Below are 13797 nucleotides of genomic sequence, written 5' to 3'. Positions count from 1 at the left end.
GATTCCTCCATCTTGTCTCTTGAACCCCCATTCTAAAAACCCCAAAATTCTACATTTTCACCCTGTGATAAATTCACTACCATTCTATTCAAACCCTTGTGGCTTGCAACTCCTCGCACAAAGTTGGTAATTGTTTCCATGGGCTAAAATTGAACTCACAGTGTCTTTGACTCAATGCCCTGGTCTCTGAGCCCCCTGCCAGGGTCTCGAGTCCTCCAGGGCAGTCAGAGCAATGTCCTGGGTTCCGACAGGCAGCATCACTGTGGGGCCAATCACAGCAACGTGATGAGAATTATAAATCTTCTCTGTGTTAGACCAGGTGGGATTTATAAAGTTTGTGAAGTTCTGCTTTTGTTTTTTCCATTCTAGGCCCTTCAGTGACCTTACTGTTGGCTGATTCCAGAGAGCCACCTCATTATTCCGACTTGAAACTTCTCCATCTCCAAAATCAGAGGTAAGGATCAAAGTATGGGGAGACAGTGGGATGAAATGTACCATGGTTATTATGATTATACTGGTCACTGTTAATATTAGAAGAGTAGATAATCTCTTCTTATATTCAGAAAGAATTAAATGCCATGAAACTACTGGAATTGTAACAATAGCATGAGGAATGCTGCTAAAATACCAGCATGACATGGCTTGAGTTAGAAGTATTATATTTTTTGCCACATGTTAGGAACCACTAACTCTGGTGGCTACTGTAACTTATTAAGAATTGTATGGGAATCTGTTTTCAATATCTGTGATTTAAAAATATCTTGGAATGAAACACTGGAAAAGAAAAAATATTTCCTGAAATCTGCCTCAGTGCCATTTTTTCACTGTCTAATTTCTGCTGTCCTGTTTTTTGGCATTTTTTTTTCTTTGTTGGTTCTTTTTTTCTTTCTTTTTTTTTTTTTTTTAAACTATGATTTTATACACAATTTCATAATTTTCCTAAAGAGCGGACATTTATCAGAGGTCACATGCTGAAAATCACTAGTGTAGTTATACACGCTTTGTTTTATTTTCAAAGAACCAATTAAGCATTTCAAGGAGAATAATTCATCTTTCTGATTTCTGTAGAACAACATAGTAAGGAAACCTGAAGTGTTTTCCCTCTGCTTCTGCCATGTCTATAGATTTTTTTTTGTTAAGTATTTCAACATTATAGTTGAAAGGATTGGATTAAACATGCTAGGCTTTTACAGTTCCTATGGCCTCTACTTGAAGTGCATTAAACACTTAAATCTCAGCCTAACTAAACTGGAATGGATGCTTTAAAATAAGGATTATCTTCCATTTTGTAATAAGGAAAACTGTAGAGCTACAAATGTCATTGTGGCCACTTTTCTTCATAAAGAATGGGAAACAGCTTTAGTTCATGGATGGCATTGTTTCTGCCCTGTGGTCTTGAAAGCTCAATGAGAAGAACAGGATATCACTATTGACTCTAATTTTTAGCTTGGATACAGATTTCTTCTGTGGCTTAGAACAAGTTATTTCTTCCTCATATGTTTTAGCTTACCAGCTATATAAAACCTTTGAGGTGCATGTGCTTGCAAAAATGCTTTAAAGAGGTGAGGTGAAAGTTTAGAAGTTCTTTAAAAGAAGCTTCTGTGAGGTCTCAGTCTGCTTCCATATTTGTCAGTGAAAGTTTTACCACAGACTTAAGTGGCCAGACTTGGGTTAGAATAAATTTCATTTACATTAGTGACTTTATGAAGGTATTTGTATTAACAAGGCTTTTAGTCTCCCTGTCACCTCATTCAAATTAGAACTTGATTCTCCCGAGCTGCACTAAGAAGCATTCAGGAAATTAATTAATTGGCCTGATTTTTCTCCTTTCACCCACCTAAGAACATATGTTCTGCCATCCTCAAATCATATATAAGAAAGCTGCTCATACCTGAAATGTCACCATATTTAACTGGTTTTGTCTAAAGGTGGCAAGATCCAGAGTTTCTGAACCTCAAAAAAGAATGCTTTCAGACATTATTCCCTTTTTAAAATAAGGGATTCTGGCCTCAAAATCATCACTGCCTTTAGATGTACTGTGGAAGTAGGTGTGAGTCTGTAGGCTGTAGATGATTCAGTAGGACTTGAAGGTTGGTTATCCCATCCTGAGAGCACTTTAGGCTTCCAGCAAGCTGTTCTGGTCAGGAGGTGAGGAACAGCAGGGTGTTCTAGCACCCATGGGTGCTTCTGAAACTGATATTGCCAGATTGTCCCTGATGGGGCCTGACAGCTTCAGCATCTGCATGGGTCTGTGCTCTGGTGGTGAGCTGATTATCTTTGCTGATTGATCCTGGGGGTCCCATACACCAGATGGCTCTCTCAGGTGTGTGGTGGAGGGCCTTGTTGCTTTGCAAGGCTCAGGTGGGTGGCTTGTGTGGCCAGAAGTTTGGCCATATACAGATTGTCCTTACTTGCTTCCTCAAGGTCACTGTGCTCAACTTCTCATTGAGCTTACTATGGCCTGTGCTTCAATCTTCTAGAGCAGATAGGACCTGAATGATAACAGACAGCAGCCCAGGAGCATGAGGTTTCCTGCTGTCCTAATGGCCATGGAAATATTTCATGCAGGACTGACTTCAAAGTGCTTTTCTCTAGACTGCACATCAGTGCAGCTGTACCTGAGAGAACAGCTCCATCAAAGAGCAGGTTTGTCTGTCTACCTCTATCAAAGCCTGCAGTTACATGTTCCAGGTATACATTTACCAATGTTGCATCCTTCAGCATCCTCCAATTATGATCCAGTGGGAGAGACAAATCTAAATGCAACACCAGATATCCCAGCAAGTGCAAACTTTTCTCCAAGTCAGCAGGTGTCTAGTGGCTCTTCAACACAGGAACAATATTGCCAGGGGTTTGTATATAGTAGTAATGCTTAGCAGCAAATTATCAAGTAGACAGATGGAGGCACAATAAGAAAACTTGCAAGTATTCTTCTGATTTGGGAAATTTTATCCTCACTATCAGAAAACAATTCTCCTAGATGGACATGATAGTATAAAAGCACTGTAATTTTAGTTATGTTATTTTGGACATCAGAACTTCAAAACCTAAAATGATGTGGGATGTTGGAACAAATGTGTATGCAGAATTTGGTCTTGTGGCTTCACAGAATTACTCAAACTTCCTTTATTTAAGAAAACAACCACATTTCTCACATCTTAAAAGTGACAGTCCTACAGTGAAAAGAAGAACTAAGAGTTCCTTGAACACCCTGTTCCCAATGCATGTGCAGGGGTTAAAGGGTTCACAGCTCAGAGGAAATGGCATGGTGGCTAAAAGCTACCAGGGGAAGGTCAGCTCTGAAGCAATTGTGAGTTTTTTTATTCAGTGGTCATAATACTGCTTCTCTAAAACCACTTATTTAATTGTCACTACAAGGGTTGAATGGCCAGATTAAGCAGCTCTTTTAGAATTGGAATTGGCTGAGTAGCTTTTCATGGGTGGAACTGAACTAGAGAAATGGTCAAAAACATTTGAATGGTCTTGGCACATTTGGTACTGTGTAACTACTGACAAAATGTAAACAATTACATGGTAACTAGAAAGATGCATGCCAGGTTAGTAGTGTGAGAATGCCTCGGCAAATTAGACTAATGGGACAAATTCTGGTACAGCTCCCACTAGTCATCTGAGCCTGCTTGATGGGAATGTGATGTGTCTGGAAGCTTGAGCAAACACAGTCTGACCCAAGCGCTCATCCTGTTAAAAGAAAAGACTCCCAGAGTCGTACAATCCTGATCTAGTTTTCTGTGTGTTCATGCATCCTGTTTTCTGAGCCATGAAGCTGCAATGACCAGTCCCTTGCAGTCAGTTGCTCAAAGACAGGATAAACATGTGTTTAGAGGAATTTGCAGAAGCTATCAAAAGCTCAATACTTTGGATGTAATTAGCATTTTGTGAAAATCCAACCCAGGGCTAAGTCTACCAGAGAATTTCTGTGTTCTAATGCACCCAGTAGAATTTATCCAGAAAAGATGTACTATACTGTGCCAAGGACCATGACTGGGTACCTTGGGAGGGAATGTACAGAACTCTGCACATACCAAGAACCTGTTAGTGGGTAGGAATTGTTTGGAGGAAAGGTGGACTTAGCTCACTTTACCATTTCCTGCATTCAGGTTGCAGTTCAGCCTCCTTTATTTCGGGGTCCTCAGCCATGAACTGAGTGACACAGCTTGGTGCTGCATGGCTAAGAGTTTGCTGTAGGTATCCAATGTAGAAACAGCTTCCCAAAGCATTTTAGCCACTTTTAGATCACCCATCAGCTCCTAAAAGTACTTCCTTTTCAAAAATGGCAATTCACAGCCTACTGTCCTTTTCTCCAAGTTGTCTTTATTCCCTTTGAAACAAATCTCTCCTTTCTTGTCTTTACTTAAGTGTCTTGGGGTGGTTACAAAGACACCAGCCTCCCAACACAGTGACATTACTGATTCTAATGTACTCTGCAATTTCTTTGCCCTCTAGAGTCAGTCTCTCACACTGTTGTCTCAACAATCAGTGTCATTCTCTTTTGCAGCACTAATATTTTTCAGCTCTACAAACTCTTACATTTTCTAGAATGATGAAAGCGTCACATAATCTGCTACTATAACAATTTATACAACATAATCCATGAGAATATGCATAATGAGAAAGGAGTACTTTAATCTTGTTTATGCTCTTTTATGGTTATATGCTGAAGTATTGTAACTGGTTTTAGATACTTGTTTTAAAAGGTTGTCTGAATCTTGAGCTATGTAAGAAAATTGATGGTAGGCTTGCAAATAAGGCCCATGGTATGCTGTTGAGATTAATTCAATCATGTTAATTCCAGGAAGTTTAAAGTAACCTCTTATTGTCTGAAATAGAGAGACAATGACAATGAGATTATATTTGATTATTCTCATTAGTTAAGCAAGTAAGCAAGAAGTGGCTCGAAGCATTGTGAGGAAAAAATTAGAATTATATATCAGGGAAAAGTTTATAAACATTAGAACTCACAGCCAAGGAAACCAGCTGACAAATGAACCTTTGGAATCAGCACTGCTAAAGATATTCAGGGCTCAGCTAGACATCCATCCATCAAAAAAGGATAAAGAAATCAGTCCAGCCACAATGTAGGGATAATACAAGAGAGTTTCCTGACAAATTTCTACTCCAAATAATGTATGATTTAGTTGGAATGGAAAAGGAGAGCACTTTGGCTTGCTAGAGCTTTCACTGATAAAATTTACTTTATGGTAACTGAAGTGTGTTGGTTTTGCTCTTGTTTCAGACACACAGACTCTAGCTTAGAATGTTTTTATTTTTTTTAATTTAAAAAAATTGATATCTTTAGAATAAAAAAAATCTCTTAGAATGAAAAATTGTTTCACAACATCTTTTTTCACAGAAATTTTCCAGATGTGGTCAGATTACTCATACCAAGCCTGAGGAAAAACTGTCAGTAAGGTATTTATTTTTTGCAGGCTTAATTAGAGGTATGAAGGCTGGTAAGACTGGAGGGTTAGGATAATAGGGTTATAAAAGCATGGTTAGCTTTTTACCTGTCTGTCAAAGCTTCCAATACAGGCCAAGATGGATATTTCCCATTCATTACTCTGAGTTACTGTTCAGCTGGGTGGTAATGACCTGCTTCTAGTGGGTAGGCAGGCAACACTCATACAGTGGAGAGTTCAAGACTAAACTGAGCTGGCAGACTGAGACTGCTGCTCATCAAAAGCTGGGGTTCAGATTTTTAAGCGTGTCTTGACATTCAAGCAGTTGCCTCTTGCAGTTTTGAGGCATTTGAAAACAGTCACCTTGAGCTGAAGTAAGCACAGTTAAGACACCTAAGCTCTTTACAGAAAGCTAAATATACATTTATCTGGAACACTGAACACCTTAAAAATCGTAACCTAGCACCCTCACCAAGTTTTCCATGAAAGTCTGATTCACCACTTTTCCATGCAGCCTCAGTAAGAGTCTGATTGCCCCATTGTTTATCCCAGCACATGCTGTAAAGGAGAAGATGGATGGCGGCGCGCTGGCTTTCAAGTGCTCTGCTGCAAGCACAGTCTCCTTTCAGGGCAATGTCTTCTAAAGCATCAGTCATATCAGAGAGACCAGCCTGGCACAGAGATGAAGCAGATACAGTTTTAAAGAGGCTGTTTCAGAAATAGAATTAGATTTAAATAACAAATGAAGCTTCACACTGAGTACTGAGTTTCTACAGATGTAACACAAAATTCAATATTTTCAAGCCATAAATACCTTGCATTCCCTAATTTATACTGTAAAAATTAGTGCTTATTTCTAAGATATGCTGTAGAGTTGATCAAAAGCAAGCCTGCCATGTTATCACTGCATTATGAAAATGTCACATGATGTAGGGAAGGGAAGTATGAATATCTGCTATCTGATGTATATGATTGAAAAGGGAAATCACAGAGTGAAATCATCAAGCCACATTAGCCAAAGAGAACAGATAAGTAAGGGTATAACACTGGAACTGTAAACAATCAAGCAGAGATTACACCTGTGTGGAATTGTGCATGTTTTTTACAAGTGACCTAAAATGTTGGCAGTAGAAAATTAAAAAAATCTAGCATTGCTTATCAAAAGAAATTTTCAAAATGCTATATGGATAGGAAAATAATAATTAATGTGTATTAAAAGAATGCTATTTTTGGGTGTCAGTTGAAACTTCTCTACAAATGACACAACTTAGAAGCAAGGAAATTAATTGTCCTGGGCTCTGATTTGGCTCAGGTACATATGTGCATTTTCTGCCTTTCCACCCAGCTTCTGGCCACAGCTGTGCTGGCATCCCCAGCTGTGTCCCACAGCTCTCACTGCTGCCCTGCCAGCCTGGCCTGGCACCCAGCACACCCTTCTCAACCAACACAGGAAGCAGCTCAGGCATGTGCTGATCATCTCCTCTCTCTTCCCTTTTGAATGTTTCTGTGAAACCGCACGTGCTCGAGTTTGTAAATATGGACTCCAGATAAAACTCTAGAAACATTCACCATCAGAAAACTTGCCTTTAAATGTGTCAGAGTCTCTATTTGCTGTGCTCCTTCCCCCTCCACCATTGGGAAACCACAATGACAGGAAGAGTGCACCATTTCCTCCAAAGAGACCCATTGCTGCTAGAATCTGCTCTTTCAGTGTGCACGCACTTTCAGCTGCACAAAATGTGGGACTGCCCTGCACATTATAAGTCAATGAAATAGGACATTTTGGTAGAGGAAATAGTCAAATTAGGTTATCACAAAACAAGAGCTTTTATAGTTGACTGTTCAGGCAGTGCTGCTGACTGCTGAGCTAGCTCTTAGTAAGAATGTGCAAGTTGTGCTATTTTTACTTGCTACTTGTCTAGTATACTGGACTTGTTTGGAATAATTTATTCTTGCACATAGAGGTATATATCTAGCAACAAGAATTTAGAGGAATTTTCTGTAGCTAACAGAATTGTCACAAGAATTCATTGAGAAGGAAGAGAGAATATCATGCTAAAGGAAGCTTTGAGTGGACTTTAGAAAAAAGGCCCAAATACATTTGATATTCCCCTCAAAATACTTACATTTTTGCCTATGAAAAGCACATTTCATTACCCTTGTCATGCCACTTCATAACTTCTTGTTAACTTGTTGGACTTCACCCACTCATCTAGTTCAGTGGTTTTTATTCCCTGGTTTTCAGCCACTACCCTTTCCCCGCTTTCAGTCTTTGCAGTTTGCACTCAGACACCATCTGGCTTCACCCCCGGGGTTTCCTAGACAAGGACAATCTAGTTAGCCTTGTGAAATCCAAACCTCAGGCAAAACAAAAACTGTAGAAAACTTCCACAAGACAGGCTTTGTCACTACTCTGTGAGGGGCAGCTCCATTACCCAGAGAAGCTGTTAGAACAGAAATCACACCTTAAGCACCAGGTTATCTTCTCATCCATCCTACTCTTTTGCCCAAACTTTTCCTTTCAATTTACTGCAATTACTGCCAGTCTTTTCTGGTCAAAAGAAAGTTTTACCACTGTGTGTGTACTTACAGAACTTCTGAGTAGAACATCATGTAAGAAACTCTTTGTAAAATGCTTGGAGTAAAGTAGATTAAGAACAGATTTACTAAAGAAATTAGGAAGTCTTTCCAGTGTTCTTTTCTGTTCTAAATAACATAGTGAAAATAAATCTCTGAGGCAAGATTCTGGACAAAGTCATTCCTTTGAAAAGAGACCACAAGATTCCTGGTCTTCTTAATGGAGAAAGCAGAAAGAATTGGTCTTGGTTTGGGACTCTCAAAATGCTGATCCTTTTGAACAATGTGGACAAGTACAGAATGTTGTCCAATGTATTCATCCTTGAACAGAAAGAAATCAAATTACTCTGTGCTCTGACTGTCTCATAGGAGCAGAAAAAGAAAAGAACCCCTCCCTTTCTTTTTTATGCTTGCTATGCTCCAAGATTTCTAAATGAATTTGTTCGGGCAAGACATTTTGATGCGTGCATCTGTTTTGCCCTGAGAAATCATGATCCAGTTGCACAGTTCAGTGGTTTTGAGCCAGATATTCTTTTATTTCAGGTTTTGGAAATCTAAAGTCAGTAGGCAAATGCCAATCTCTATGGGTGCATTTCACTAGTGATGGCTACAGAGTGAAGACTGAGCTAAGTTCTTCACAGTAACACATCCATCTTCACATCCATCCATCCCAACTTCTAACCTCCTTCTTGTAACCACCCAACTTCTAGATTTCTGTTTTTCATTGCTGTATTCTGTTATCTCTCCTGACTTGACAGTTACTCCTGTGTGTTTTCACAGGAAGAATGCACATCACAGTCCTGCTCTGACAACATAGGCCCAGGGAAATGAAAAAGAGCAATTTTTCCATTATTGTAAACTGCAAAAAGGTAAAAATACAATCATCCCTTTCTCTGTTTGGTACTCAGAGGATTGAAGGGGAGAGCATATGAAACAGTGGCTGCGTACCAGTGATATAGATGTTAACTTCCAATCTTGTCAAATGTCCTGTGAAAAGCAGCTTATATTGCTGTCTGCCCCTAATAGAACTGAGGTTGCATGATACATAGATGATAACAGACTCTCATGTAAGAAGTAGGTAGCATATTAAATACTCTTTTTTGCTTTACAGTGTTTCCCAGTGAAAACCACAATTTCACTTTGGTTTGATGAGCATGCTGTGATGCCATTGTGGTAGGTCTACCTTTTGAAATGATTGAAGAGTAGAAGTAGACTGTGTACTGGTAGCAGGGAGCAATGTCTGATACCAATTATTTCAAATTTTGCAGTCTAGAACTGGGTTTTTGTTATATTTTGAGGTTTATTCAAAATGGTGGCCTTTCCAGTCAGCAGATATAAGTCTTGCCAGTGTTCTTGTGTCAGTTATTTATAAACGATCATAGAAGGGAGACCTTTAAAGGCTGTGAGATATAAATCAGCAATCTCTGTTTCTAATCACAGTGGATGCACAGGTTCCTTTTGAGCCGTAATGAAGAAGTTTGGAGCTGGAGACTACAAATATTTGAAGTAATTTTGATGTTAATTTTTCAAATTTCCAAGGTATCTAAGATGTGGCTAATAATAATAGCAGGCGTTGTCTGTTTCTCCCAGCATGTGGCATGAAAGTGGCGTGGTCACAGAGCTGTGCATTATTTACATGGTGTCAACATGTCAGCAAGTGGTATGGCAGCGAGCCAGATTAAATCACTTCTGATTTTAAATACAGGACACTGAATAATAACAACGTTGTGTCACACTTGAGGACACTGGAATCTGGCAAATCAGCAGCAGCTCAGTGTGTCAAGCTCATTTGGATGGCTTCTTCCCTTCCTGAATGAACATAGAATCAAACTCAAGGTTCAAGGAAACTGTACAAAGTTGGGATTTTTTTATTTCCTTCCAAAGCAAAAGATTGTACCCAGGAAACGGACACTTTTTGTTTGCTTTCTATAAAGATGTGTCATGAGGTCACTGCCCTCATGCAGGAATGTTTGCACCTGAGAATGGGCAATGGTGCATGCATGGTGCATGTTTGACATTAATCTTTGTTGTCTCTGTAAGGGGCAAGTCTGGTATGGTTATGTTCATCCATTAGTTTTTTTGCAGAATCTACTGCAACAGATCCACCATCTCCAACAGGAAGTGTATTTTTAAGAGGCAAACACATCATGTAGGATAGGGGCTTTGAGGGTTTGAGGTCTTCCAAGAAAATCTTGGGTGCTGCTCTCAATCATTGTTTCTGCACCAGCTCTGATTTCTGTATAACCCCTGGAGCTGGCTCACCTGGCCAGCTGGTAGGAAACCAATTCAGCAAAATAAAAACATGGATAGCTTTCTGTTGGTTTAGTAATCCAATTACATTCATCAAGGAGCCAAGTGAAAATCAGGAAGTGGAAGGGTAGGAACGGGCCTGCGTGTCAGGGAAGAAAGGATGCAAGGGAAGTGGAGGGAGCAGAACTGTTGGATAAATGTTACCATAATGTGAAATCTCACCCTAGAATATTTAATGGATGGGGAGGGAGCTTTTAGAAGGTTAAAAGAAGCATCCAAAATACTGGGAATCATTTTGCCTTGTCACCATAATACCCTTTTTATGAAGCTAGAAATATGTATGCTCATAAAAACCCTTTGCTTTTCTTATTTTAAAATATAATGCAACCATTGGAGTCTGTGCACAGTTCTTTCAAGTTAAATGCTTAGTTCAACATTCCACTTCCATTTCCTGGTAAAAAATGTTTTATATGAAAGCAACTTTAACCTTTCAGAAGGGTTCATTTACTGTTACGTTTGGTATCAGCTTTCCAAAAAATGCAGTCTGTGTTTGGCGTATTACAGATTCTGGTTTTAATAGTGGTTTAGGGGAAAAAAGTCATATGGCATAATTCAGAAATAAAATACTGCAACAGAATTCTCCCTATGACATGAATGCACCCCATGAGCGAGTGGTTTAAAGTCAGTGTGATCACTTCAAGCCAAGACATGGGCTCAAGCTATCTATGAACCAGCTGGTAACAAATAACACATTCAACTCTCAGTCACAGGAAACTGTTAGGTTGCCTTTTTATAGACAACTACAGCTCTGCAGCTCCTGAAACACAAGGGAATATCATACGGACTTGGAAAGAATTGAACACCTACCATATGCACATAAAGAAGGGCAATAAAGATGAAAGGCCAGAACTGAGTTTTAATTTCTATTTTTCTTCTTTTGATTTATCATCTGCTTCTGCATTGCTCCAATTTTCTTTGGCCTAAAATTAGGGAGAAGATGCTTGAATTGCTTAGTTTGCTCAAATCAGTCAAACTAAGGCATCCATTTCACCAGTGTAACAGATGCTAAACATGAAACTTTAAAGTACATTATTGCTTTCTTTATGTCTTTATTGTGCATTCATTTTTGAAGTGCTGACTGCTGTAACAATCCCCTGCAGTGGGCAGTTCCTGGGCATGGGTTGCTGTGGTCATGGTGAGATGGGCATTAAGCTGGTAGAGCTGTATCAAGGTGACTCTGAACTAGAGTGAGGGCTGACTACTTGGGTGCAGGGCCATATAAACAGATCTGAGTCTCAGACTCAGGACTATCTCAGCTGGCAGGTTGGCTCAGGAGTCACTGCACCGTGGTTCCTTGCCACGTACAGATGTATTCTGGGAGTTATCCTCCACAGGAATTCTGCTGTCAATAACCACTTCTTACAGAAGAAAAGGACCTTCAGACAGGCCTAGCCACGAGTGAGAAAATAAAGGCTAATCCTCTGTGCTGCTGAGCCTCAGCTTCTAATAAAGGACCCAGAACTTGTAAGCATAAAGCTTCAAAGTACAGATCTGCAGAGGGAGGGCAGATAAGGGGGCTGTAGCCCACCCATCAAGACCACCTGGTCTTAATAAATGGTAGCAGTCAGCCTTTGTGCCATACGCTCTTTCCATATCCTACCCTTCTTCCAGGGAGTGAGATTTCCAAGAATGCTGCTGGCAATGTATGTGTCAAAGTCGGGTGCACTGCAGAGTCTGCCAGTCACACACAATGGTTCTTGTCACCTCTGGAACTGCAGCAGCTGAATCTGACCGTGATGCTCAGAAGCTGAACCTTAGTAAAATAACACTGAGGATATTTAATATCTGATGATGGATGCACGTCCAATACTTTGAAGATGGAAAGATCTGCAAAAATGCAGACTATTATTTTATCTGGAAATGTTTTCTGTGGCATCCCAAAGAGTATTCACATTTCTTATTCCTTTTTTGTGCATGTACAGCTCTCATGAACTTTCAGCTATGAATCCGTATGGGAATAATTTCATTGTGAGAAGGCGGCTTCCATTCTATCCTGAAAAAAAGCTGCATGAAAATCACAGAAAGCTACAGAAGAAAGTACCAGTCATTGTTTGAAAGCATTGTGGCCTATGGAGATGGAAAACAGAACATGAATTTGCCTCCAAATTTTATAAGCTTCTAGAAACATGAATGAATGAGAAACAAATGCAAAAATTCGCTTAAAAATAAAATCTCAAAACCTTGTTGCTTTTACAATGAACAGACCTGGCAAAAAGGGTTAATTATCTTGAGTATCAGTGTAAAAACAGGTAGTGCTCTTCCAGGTATTTTTTGGTTGCCAGCTGGATTAGTGTTAGTTGCTAACAGTGAAGTTATCAGCCATTGGAACAAATGATGAAGAGGAGCAGTGAGTTTACCATTTCTTGAAGTCTGCAAACTGAGAGGGGTTGGTATGCCTCAGCACACAGTGGATACACAGCTGGGTGAAATTATATTGTTGTGCTACAGAGAAGTACATGAAATATTCTATGTTGTCCTTTCTAGCTTTAAGAGCCATAGTCTATAATTTCAGAAAGATATTACAAAGAACTCTAATAAGTAGTGATAACCACAGCACTAATCTGAATGCATCTTCTGATTTTGGGTTGATTATGCCAAAGTATTAAAAAAATTACAGATTGTAATTTTAATAATTAATTGTTTCTATGTGTTTCTGTCACAAAACCTCGTATTACTAGCATTATTTTGCAATATTGGAAATTTGGTTTTGAGGACTAAAGAGACCCTTCCTCTTGCCAGAAGAGCAGAATGTACTTTAGTTCATGAAAGTGTGTATAAACATGTAAGCATGCAGGCTACTGTTTCCTGACCTGATCTATTGCAGTCAATAAAATCAATAAACTAGACTCACTCAGTGAAATAAAAGACATCTCATGAAGAAAATCTGAGGATATTTCTCATTATTGTAGATGATTTTTTAATCTAAACGTCCATTTTCTTCTCCTTGCAGGATAGCATAACACACTGTTTAAAAGAAGATTTTTTCCCTACAGCAGTCCTCCAGTTGAAAACAGTTTTTTTACTCCCTCCAGATTTCAAGAATTTTGTGACATCAGGCACTGCAGAAACCTAAATTCAGTGGGCCAGTTGAAAGTTTGGTAAAAATGTGCCTGACTGAACAGCTGGACGTGAGAAGAACTAGTTCTTCAATACTGATTGGGTTTGGCAGCAGAGCTAGGCCTGCATAGTTGGGATGTCCTTGGTAATCCTAGAAGAACTGAAAAAACATCATGGTACAGCTTTTCAACCATTTCAGGGAAAGCTGATGACTTTGTATCCAAAATGGATATGCATAGTTCCAGAGGGAGTTTTTTAAGGCTTTAGATTGTAGTCAGTGGCAAAGTTACCTTTGTGTCTGTGTCTAAACTCCCTTAGTGGCCATCTCCTTCTAGATATGTATGTTGTGCCTAAGCAAATATCTCAGCTGTCCCTCAGGTGGAGGGCTGTCATCAAGGCTTGCTTTAGCCAACACACTCTGTCAGTCAGATACAGT

At 39.5% G+C, this 13797-nt stretch overlaps 1 long non-coding RNA gene across 8 annotated transcripts in view; it reads left to right on the top strand.

The window, feature by feature from the left end:
• The window catches only part of LOC139590100 (uncharacterized), a 46054-nt gene extending 32867 nt beyond the window's left edge, over positions 1–13187 (top strand). For 6 of the 8 annotated variants that reach the window (XR_011679236.1, XR_011679240.1, XR_011679242.1 and 3 more), the window contains 5 exons: positions 370–454; positions 8538–8624; positions 8779–8863; positions 9106–9167; positions 12227–13187. This is a non-coding gene — a long non-coding RNA (uncharacterized lncRNA). Of the gene's footprint in view, positions 1–369; positions 455–5371; positions 5431–8537; positions 8625–8774; positions 8864–9105; positions 9168–12226 lie in introns of all 8 variants that reach the window. The other 2 variants (XR_011679249.1, XR_011679239.1) reach the window with 2 other exon arrangements.
• The last annotated feature ends 610 nt before the right edge of the window (positions 13188–13797 follow it).

Source organism: Agelaius tricolor, unplaced genomic scaffold, assembly GCF_023055355.1.
Source record: "Agelaius tricolor isolate 1412-34295 unplaced genomic scaffold, bAgeTri1.0.p SCAF_1, whole genome shotgun sequence".
Classification (NCBI taxonomy): Eukaryota; Metazoa; Chordata; class Aves; order Passeriformes; family Icteridae; genus Agelaius; species Agelaius tricolor.
Note: the sequence above shows the minus strand (reverse complement) of the source record. Positions and strands in the feature narration are given on the sequence as shown.